Consider the following 10,217-nt stretch of genomic DNA (forward strand, 5'->3'; position numbering starts at 1 on the left):
TGCCATTAAAAAAATAACTCTATTAAACCAATAAAGGATTAATTCTGAGAAAAGTGGGTAAATAGACCCAATCAGATTGCGCTGAAAAGCAGTGTTGTCCCTAACACCCCAAACACAAGTTGAACACTGCAGACACTAATTCTATGATCCCATTAGGTGGCCCGGTTGACAAAGAACAAGTACTGTTGCCAAAAATGTAGGCTATGCTGTTCTCTATTTTCTTCCCAGTGATTCCCAACTGTCCTTGGCATATTAATGGTTCTGAAAAGTCCTACCAGGAGAAAACTAATTTTGTTTAGCCCAGGTTCTGCCAAAAGTGAGCATTAGACATTTTTCCTCCTGTTGAAATTCTGTTGAGACAGTATTCCATGGAATGAAATTTAGGACAGTACTCCACATTTGTAAATTGCTACTTAGGTAACGCTGAGCTTTTGGTTTCCTGGAGTCTAGGCAGTAATCTGGAAATAAAGAGTAGTAAAGCAGGGCTGGGGCGTGGCTCAGTGACAGAGTGGGTGCTTAGCATGCATGAGGCTCTGGATTCCATCCCCAGCACCAAAATACTAAGTAAGGAACATAGGGCAAGGCACTGTGGTAATGTTCAATGTGGATTAGATGAGTGATTCTCCAGAGCAACCTGACAAGGTTGATGCTATCATTGATCCCATTTTACAGATGAGAAAACTGAGGCCCAAAGGATAAGTAATTTGCCTAAGGTTACGTAACTAGTGAGACCTCAGGAGTGACTAGAAACCAGCAATGAATCTGTGCTGAGATCCTTCTGTGCAAACCCAGCTGTGAAACCGAAGAATCAGAATACTGGCTGATCTCAATTACGTTAGGATCTGCAACCAAAATCCCCCAGAAACAAGGGCAGGAGAGGGTGTTGGGAGTAGGTTGGGGCTGGCTCCATGAAGTCCTTCCCAGGGATCATTTCCCTCAGGTAGTGGATAAGACAGTAGGCACATCAATCAGGGGTCTCACTAATTCTTTTTTTCTTTTTTTTTTTTTTTTTGGTACCAAGAATTGAACCCAGCTACTTCCCGGCTCTTTCCTTTAACAGTTGTTAGTGATCTTGACTCGGATACCTTTCTGATCCTCATTTTCCCTGTCAATAAATAGAGACAATAGTGCCTGTGACTAAGGGGTTTAAGGAAGATCGTGGCTGGCTCAAAGTTGGGGCTCAATGAAGTTGACATATAAGAGTTGCTGCCCCTACGCCTCAACCACAGAAGCCCAGCAGCACCAGGAACCACCTCTCTGGCTTGGCCTGGCCTTGACCTGGCTGCCCATCAGGGTTTAGGTCTAGAGTGGTGATCAGCCTCTCAGCCTGTGGCAAAAGTGCCCAACTGCCAGACCCAGGGCTCTTGGAGTCTTGTTCCCTTGGCAACAAGTCTCACCATGGAGACCACAGCCCCATCCTTGCCCTCCTTGCAAGCTTCCTCTCCTTAACCATCCCTGTTCAAAGCCCAGGCCAGGGAGCAGTGTAGGTATTCAGGAGTGCTTTAATGAAGCACTTCCGCAGGGTGAGGAGTTCGAGGCACAGCCAACAGGAATGGCAAGAGAACCCCCATGTTCTGAGAGTCACTTTGTGCTTGGCAAGGTCCTGAGGCATCTACTCCACTGTCTCATTTTGGTTAAAGCCAGGCACTCAGCCTGTTTTACACGAGCGGAAACCCAGACTGGGAGGCAGTAAGGACCACACCAAAGTCTTCAAGCTGTTCATTCTGGAAGTCGAAACTTGAATCCAGAGCTTTCGACTCACGAACCTGTTTTATCTGCAACCTCTTCCCCCCGCAGTATGGCCAAGTGTGGTTGGGTAGTTGGGAGGACTTCCTCCACCCAGACCCCTGCTGGCAACACAAGCAGCAGCCAGAGGCACTTTGAGGTCTGGGCCGGGCCCAGCAGCAGTGGAGGAACTGCACTATTTTAAGCCAGGGCCAGAGGGCCCCATGTGGGCACAGGGAGGGTGGCCTCGGGCCCTTGGCCAGCTTCCCGGAAGTCACCATGGCCTCCCTCCTCTCCTCTGAGCAGCTTTCTGAGGCAGTCACTTCCCCACAAACAGGAAGGAGGCTCTTAGGCCAAGACCTCCAGCTCCAGCTTCCTCCCCCAGCCTCCCCCTAGCCAGTCCTCTGCTACATGGGGGAGCCCACCAGCTCCAGGTCTTGATCCACGTCCTTATCCAAGTGACTCCTAGCAGGTGGTTGGGAGGGGCCCTGAATTTGTGCTGCCTCAGCTCCCCAGTTCTCCCATGACAGGCCACTTTGCTAAGTGGACCCTAAGAGCAAAGAGAAGCAGCTAAGAGACTGAATGTAGCAGAAAGAGAGAAATTGGGACAATCTGAGAGAGAGATGCAGGAATAATCAGTGACTGAGCCATTGTGACAGAGACAAAAGTAGAGACAGTGAAGAGGCACCAGAGGCGGTTGGTTGCAGGGGACCAGGGCCAAGAGGGCAGGGACATGACTCCTGAGGGGTGGCTCCTGACCACCCCCCAAGTACAGACACAGTCTCAGGGCTGTGGGGGGCCCCCCGGCTGCATGGCTGAAAAAGAATGTGGGGAGCAAGGCTGGGTCACCCCTTGAGGGCCACGCGTGTGCACCATGAGATAAGCTACCCGAGGAAGAGGGCCCCAGCTGCGCTGCACGCTCCAGGAGCCTGGCGGGGAGGCCCAGGCCCAAGGCTGGAGCCGGGCCCTGCCAAACAGCCCACTCCTGCATCTCCCCTGGGGCTCCGCCAGGCCTCCTCCTGAAAGGTCTCAGGCCCCTTGGGCCTGCCTTTGAGGGCATGCAGGTTCTGAGCGTGCCAATCACAGAGGAGCAGGGCAAGCCTAGAAACAGCGCCCGCCACAGGGAAGCTCTTCCCGGGCTCCTCCAGCGCTGGCCACAGTCTTGGCTGGGGTGAGGGGACATGGTGGGTGGGAGACACCACGCTGATCACGCACAGCAGGGACATCAGCGGGCTGTAGGGTGCAGAGCCATGCTGTGGGGTGCCTCTGTGCACCGGAACGTGACTTGTCCCCATGTGGCACTGTGTGCTCCTGTGAGGATGTCTGTTTCCACGTGCTTCCTTGAGTGTGGGGCTGTGTAGAGGTGCATGTGTCCACGTGTTGTGAGGAGCCCCACGCAGCTGCCACAGGGCCCCCTTCTCAGTCTAGAGAAGTAGCCCCCAGAGGCACCTGGTCTCTGCCGCCCCCCACCAGGTGGTCCAGCCTGGAGAGCCATGAGGAGGAGGGGGAAGAGCAAGCAGGTCTAGGGCAGGCCCCCGCCCCCTCCCCACACTGCAGCTGAGGCTCCCGCTGGCCACGGCCTTGACCCAGCACTATGGACTTCTCTGACATTGGCATCGGATCTGAACATCTGGCAGAAGGCTGATAAGGGGTGCAGCGGAAACAGTCTCTGCTGCTGCCAGCAGGCCCGCCCCCTCCACTGCCCTGAACAGGGTCTCCATGTCCACATTCCCTCTGGACCCCTGCCCCTCTCTTCTCATTCTCTGCCTGAGAATCTCTGTCTGTCTGTTTCCCTCTCTTCTCTTTTTCTCCTACATTTCTTCTTTCTCTGTCCCTCTGAATTTCTCTCTCACCCTGAGTCCAACCTCTGAGGGTCTTTTTTTTTTTCCTTTTTGATATTTTGTAGTTGTAGATGAGCACAATACCTTATTTAATTATTTATTTATATGTGGTGCTGAGGATGGAACCCTGTGCCTCACATGTGCTAGGCAAGCGCTCTGCCACTGAGCCACAGCCCTGGCCCAGGAGTGTCTCTTTTGTTATCAGGGGGTCTTCCTTTTCTCCCTTGCTCTTCTCATGTTCTGCCTCAGTCTCTCTGTAGCTTCTCTCTTTTTCTGAATCTTTCTTTACTGTATTCCAATTGCAGCCTGATGAGTCTACCCTGTTCCCCTCTGTTTCAGTTTCTGGGTTTCTGATTTATTTGTTCTTTAGTCCACCTCCAGGAAATGGGCCTGGCACTTTGGGAAAGTCCCCACTCAGGAGAGAGACCCTGGACTTTGTTTGCCCAGGGAGGGAGAGGTAGGGAAGAGCCTGAGTCAGGACTGCACTCCTGCTCCCTCTTCTCTGGGTAGGTCTCCTGCCTGGGACCACCTGGTTGGAATGTGAAGGAAAGGCAAATAGACAGGCCACCCAGGGCTCCAGAACAGAGAGGAGGCTGAGCCTGTGAGCCTCCCACTGCCTACTTTTGAATGCTGAGCCCGTCACTCTTACTTTGTGACTTTGGGAATATGCCTCATCTCTCTGCTGAGTGGTCTCATGGGGCTCATGGTGGCAAGTGGAAACTGTTACCCGCCCCACAAGATAGTGGAGAGGGTTTGAGTTATTCCAAGGCGACCTAACATATAGGGGGTGCCTTTGAGTTCCGGCTGTCAACCCCTGGCTGCCCCCCTGCCCTGTCCCCATGGAGCGTACCCGGTATGGGCAGGGAACGGGCAGCCCAGAGGAAAGAGATGTCAGTAAAGATAGCCAGGGTCGATTAGGGGATGAGGAGCATCCAGCCTGCATGGTGGCAAGTGACAAGTGACAGCTGTTGCCTGCAAAGAAGGCAACAGCACAGGAGGCAATAGAGCCCTATACCTACAGGAAGCACATGGACCTCAGTGCAGGGGCACCAGTCATTCAACAAGTGCTAGCCCATGCTGCCCTGTGCTGGCTGCTCCAGACCCAGAGGTAGATCAGGCCCTTCCTTGAGGGTTCCCCTGCTGAGTGAGTCATTCTATCAGAAGGGCAAGCGATGTTCGTGATGATGATGCAATGGCAGACTCAACACAGAAAGGGCCTCTAAGGGCAGAGCAGCCAGGCCTTCAGCTAGTTGTTTGTGTTTTGCTGGAATTTACTGAGCACACATGACATACCAGGCAGCCACTGAGTATGTTACACATGCTGCCTCATTTTGCCCCCATTGTACAGGGAACATGTACGGTCCAGAAAGGAGAAGTGAGTGGTCCCAGGTCACACAGCCAGAAATTGACAGAACTGGGATTTAATCCAGAATCTCTGCTACCAATTTTTCTTCTCAGAGCTCAAGGCCTCACCAGGAGACTATGGCAAAGCAAGGCTGGTTCTTTCCATGCCATCATGGCATTGAAAGACCCTATCTGTGGGGCACAGTGTCTCACACCTGTAATCCCAGCAGCTCGGGAGGCTGAGGCAGGAGGATTGGGCGTTCAAAGTCAGCCTCAGCAAAAGCGAGGTGCTAAGCAACTCAGTGAGACCCTGTCTCTAAATAAAATACAAAAAAGGGCTGGGATGTGGCTCAGTGGTCGAGTGCCCCTGAATTCAATCCCCAATACCCCCCAGAAAAGGACCCCATTTGTCCTGTCCAAGAAGGCAGGGCCTGGCACTGTGGCACACACCTATAATCTCAGCAGCAGGAGGCTGAGGCGGGAGGATCACGTCAAGTTCAATGCCAGGGCCAACAATTTAGTGAGGCTGTAAACAACCTAGTGAGACCCTGTCTCAAAATTTAAAAAAAAAGGATGACAGGATGTGGTCACTGGTGAAATGCCCCTGGGTTCAATCCCTGGTACTTAAAAAAAGAAGAAGAAGAAGAAGAAGAAGGCAGGGAAAATGGCCCCCATATTACAAAGCTCCTATCAAAGAGGTGCAAAGAACAACAATTTTGTTTGTGTATGTAACATGCTGGCAATATGGGGTATTTGATATGGGATATTTGCTGACATATTACTTTGTTAGATACAGAGGATGAATTGCATTAGTTCAAAAAAGAAATCACTGCATTGAAATGGGAAAAAAATTAAAAATAAAATTAGGAGACTAAAAAAGAGTAAAATGAACAGAAATAAAATATAATGGAGAGATTAGTTAGGTTCCAGTCACAGGCAAGGGTAGTATCTCCTGTAAGAACATTTATGATGAAAAAGACATGCAGTCATGCATGTTGGGGAGTCAGTTGTATGTTGTAGGTAGAATTAGAATAATGTAATCAGCAGAATAAGTTATGACTATCATTAAAATTATATGTGTGGGAAGCCATCCATGTTTAGCAGAATCAGGTTTGGCTGAGCCCTGGGACACAGAGGTCTGACTCCCAGGAACTGGCTGTCATGGGAGGCTGTTTCAGATAGCCTGGGGTCCGTGACCCTCTGCAGGTGGCTCACCACCTGAGGGAATGCTAATTCTCTAAACAAACAGCTTCCCTAACTCCGCCTCATCCTGCTCCTCACAGAAGCCCCTCCCAGTCCCTCTTTACCTGTGAGACTATAAATAAAGGTGAAGGTGGGCTTCTCCATCTTGTTGGAGGCCAGATTTGGTATGGCCCAGTTCACCACACCCCCTTCCATTTGAAAAGATCATTGGCTCCTGTGTTTATTTGATTAGATAAGTCTCTTGGTGATTAATTGATAGCAGACACTGTCCTCTGACAGAAACACTTTCCCTCATCCACGCGGGACATGGCAGGAAAACCCCCCACATATATGTTCACAATTTTTTTTTTTAAATGAGAGGCATAACAAGGAAAGACACACTAAGTTTTAAATATGCTTGGCTCCAGAAAAATCCCTCTCATCCCAAGCCAGGTGAGAGAGGTGGTTGGCGTGATTTGCCCACTTGTTCAAATGAAGGTGTGGAGGGCATAGAGGGAGTTCCCAACAGTGATTGCCTTGTGGTGTCCTGTGCCCCGCCCACCAGAACAATGGCTGGGGGGTAAATCCTCTGGGGACAGAGGCTTCGGAGCTGTCCTTAACTGTGGCTGGTGTCTGCAATGATGCCTGGCTCCTGCAGCATGCTGTCACCTGAGATGAAGGAGGAATGCACAGAAGAGCCTATTATGTCTGGCACAGGTGCAGGGCCCAGCAATCAGGGCCTAACAGGACCAGGACGGTTCAGGACCTGCTTGGGTTAGAAGACTGACAGGAACATCTCGGGTTGTATGAGGAGGCCTGGCCTCTCCCCTACTCTGCCCTGTTCTGGCCTAGCTATCAAACTGGTCCAACCCGGGGTCACTATAGCCAACTACCTGGCCCCAGAAGCAGTCTCAGCCCAGCCTCAGTTTCCCCAGCTCTTGACTGAGAACATCTGTGGCTACCGTAGAGGGTAACATTCAGAGGAGTCGACCTCAAACTGAAAGGTGTTCGGTCAGCTCCTCTGCTTGCCTTCCAGCCGGGTCCTTTCTTCATCTTCTGAAAGAGTAAAGACCAGACCGAGACCACCTACCCACCTGGCCTATCTTGTCTATCTACCTGGTCAAGTTGTCCATGCCCCTACCTGACACTGGCCCATCCTGACTCTACTCCCATGTCTGGACCAAGCTGGACCACACCAGGCCAGAACCCAGGGAGGAAGCCATTCAAGGGGAGAGAGGCCCGGCTGCAGGCCGGGTGGGGGAGCAGCTCATAAATCAGGTCCCACTCCCACCCAGTCACTAACAAGCGGGCTGCCTACCCACCCGCCTACGTGGGGTCCCTGCCTCTGAGCTCCCACAGAGGCCTGGAACGGCCAGCTGGCCAAGGCCTCTAGAGTACCTTGGCCTCCACCCCCACCCGCGGCCCCCAGATAGATAGGGGTATTTTTTTTCTTTTAGGAGAAGAGAAAAAAATAGACCTAAATGAAGAGAAACACCAACAAAGGAGGAGAGAGGAGGCCTGCAGAGTCACGTGGGGGCAGAGACCAATTGGGCCTCCGGTGGCCCCCCCCAGGGCGGGGAGGAGGAGGAGGACGAACGGACAGGGCCAGCTTGCCGACCGCCCGCCGCCTGCAGTGGTGTGAAGGAGTTCCTGTGTGCCCACCGTCACCACTGCCTCACCTGGGCTGCCAGAGCCTCCCCCCGACCCTGGTGCCCACTGTCCACCCTCATCCGGCTTGAGAACTCTTCTTCCGCTCCGTAAGTGAGGGCCTGGGCCCAGGCCTCTAATGGCCAGCCTCCCTCCTCAGTGCCTCCCTACGGCCTGGGCCGGCCACAACCTGCTCTGCCGAGTGACCAGTGCTCACTTCTCAGGGTGGGGAAGGGGCCAGAGGTCTCTCTAGACCTTCTCCCCAGTATGATACCCTCTCTTCTTCCCTGGGCCGCTAATGGGAGGAGCCAGGCCTATGGCGACAGGCACCGTGGGGTCTGTGGGTGTCCCGCTCTCTAGTGGTGGCCGAGTGTCCACACGGGTGTGTTGGTGGGAGCCTAGCAATCTGAGTGTCTTGTGGGGTCTCTGGGCCTGTCTTGGGTCTGTGGGTCCTTGCCTGGGTGTCCGTGTTGTCTCTGTGGAGTTCTCTGAGCCTCTGTGTCTGCGTGAGTCTGTCTCCAGTGTTCATTTGTCAGTCCAGGTTGTGACTGGTCTACTCTGCTTCCCTGGGTAGGTGGGAACAGGCTGTGAGTTCCTGTGTGGGGCAGGGGCAGGGTGGCTGCGGTGAGCCACCAGCTCCCAGCCTGGGGTAGCAGAACCCAGGGGCAGCAAGGCTGAGATGAAGGCAGAGAGGAGAGATGGCTCAGAGCCCCGTCCCCCACCCCACTGCCCACTGGCCTGAGCCCACACTTGTGCCACACTGCTGGGCCTTCCTCAACAGCCCAGGTGGGCTCTACCCTAGAGAAGCCCACTGAGGAGCCCATCCCCCACTCCCCTTCATTCCCTGCATCCCACTGGGTGCTGCCGATTTCCACTTCCCGAGGGCTCCCCTCTGAGTGGAGGTTATTCAGAGGCAGAAATAGTCCCCTGACCTCCAGGTCCAACAGGCTGCATTTTCTCAGGGGCTTGAGGTGGGGATCTGCCACTAACTCGTCTCTGGCTCTCTTTCCTCCCTCCTCACCAAGATATGTCCATGGAATCTCGTGGAAACCACAAGCACTCCATCTGGAGGGCCAGGCTTTTCCATATTAAATTTGGAGAAACTGAGGCTCAGAGGAAGGAAGTGACTTGCTGGCAAGCCGGCCGCAGATTCTGCTCCTCACTCCGCGGGGTGAGCGAGAGGAGGGGTGTTCTGAGTGGGGTCTAGGCCTAGCCTCTCAGGGCCAAGGCGCCAGCTCCACAGAAACCTGAGGCCTCCTAAGCAGCGCTGAAGCTTGTCTCCTCCAATGCAAATTGCGGTATTTCCCTGCTTTAAGACCGCTGCTTTCTGGTCCTAGGTCCCCAGCCTCAGACCCCAGGTGCCAGAGGGGCTGGGGCAGGCTTCAAGCAGGCCTCAGTTCCTTCACCTGACAACGGGAGTGGCCCGGTGGACGTTGCCCGACCCTGAGCAATTGCTCTGCCATGCCGACCAAGGCTCCCTTTGTCCCCGAGGCTTCCAAGAGCTTCCTCCGCCCTCTGCCTGGGCGAGAACTCCGAGGGGCGTAGGGGGGCCTGCCGCTCACCTCCAGCTCCGCTCTCCCAGCCCCGCGCCCTCGGTGGCTCTGGGTGCTCACCAGACCTTGGACTCTCACAGAGATGCATTCCCACGATTCCCATTTCCAGCAGACAAACTGAGGTTCACGGAGAAGGGGATTGCCCCTGGTCTCCGCTGGGCGCTGTAGAGAGCTACCGCCAGGACGGGCGTGTGCTTTGCCAGCAGCATTTCGGTTCATCCTTACAGCCACCCTCAAGGAAGACCCGTCATCATCCCACTTCACAGATGAGGAAGCTGAGGACTGGAGAGGGTTACTTACCACCCAAGTGAGGAGCTGTGGCAGGGCCAACACCAGAAGGTTTTTAGCCTTGAACTCGTGCCTTGACCACAGGCCCCACGCTCGCCCTTACCCACTTCCACGCCGCAGAACGACCAGCGTCCCCAGCTTGGCCCTGGCCACGACTAAGCTGGACTTGCGAACAGGAGCTCGCCTCCTCCCAGCGCCCGAGGCACCCCAGCGCTCGACACCTGTCCGGATTCTGGGGCCCTGGGGTTCCGCGGTTCCCTTGTAGCTCCCGAGCTTCTGGGGGCCTGGCTGGGATGGGGGGCCGAGAGGATGAGGGTGAAGCCGCGAGCAAGCTGGGGGGAGGGCAGGGCGCGGGCCGGGCTGGGAGGAGGACGCGGGCCCGGCCTCCGCCCCCGGATACCGCACGCGCCCATATAGAGCACCCGGCCCCTGGCCCAGCGCGGCGGGTTCGCGCAGCGCGCAGTGGCGGCAGAGGGGCCCGGGTCCCAGGTGCGCCTCGAGCGGCCCTGGGGGCGGGGGGGGCGGGGAGGCGGTGGGGGGAGCGCCGAGGCCCAGCGCCGCCAGCCCCGCGCCCCCGCCTCCCCGCCCCCGGCCCGAGCGGCCGTCATCGCGGGCGGGCGGCGCTGCGCCCGGGTGC

The sequence above is a fragment of the Sciurus carolinensis genome, chromosome 14, assembly GCF_902686445.1.
Source record: "Sciurus carolinensis chromosome 14, mSciCar1.2, whole genome shotgun sequence".
Classification (NCBI taxonomy): Eukaryota; Metazoa; Chordata; class Mammalia; order Rodentia; family Sciuridae; genus Sciurus; species Sciurus carolinensis.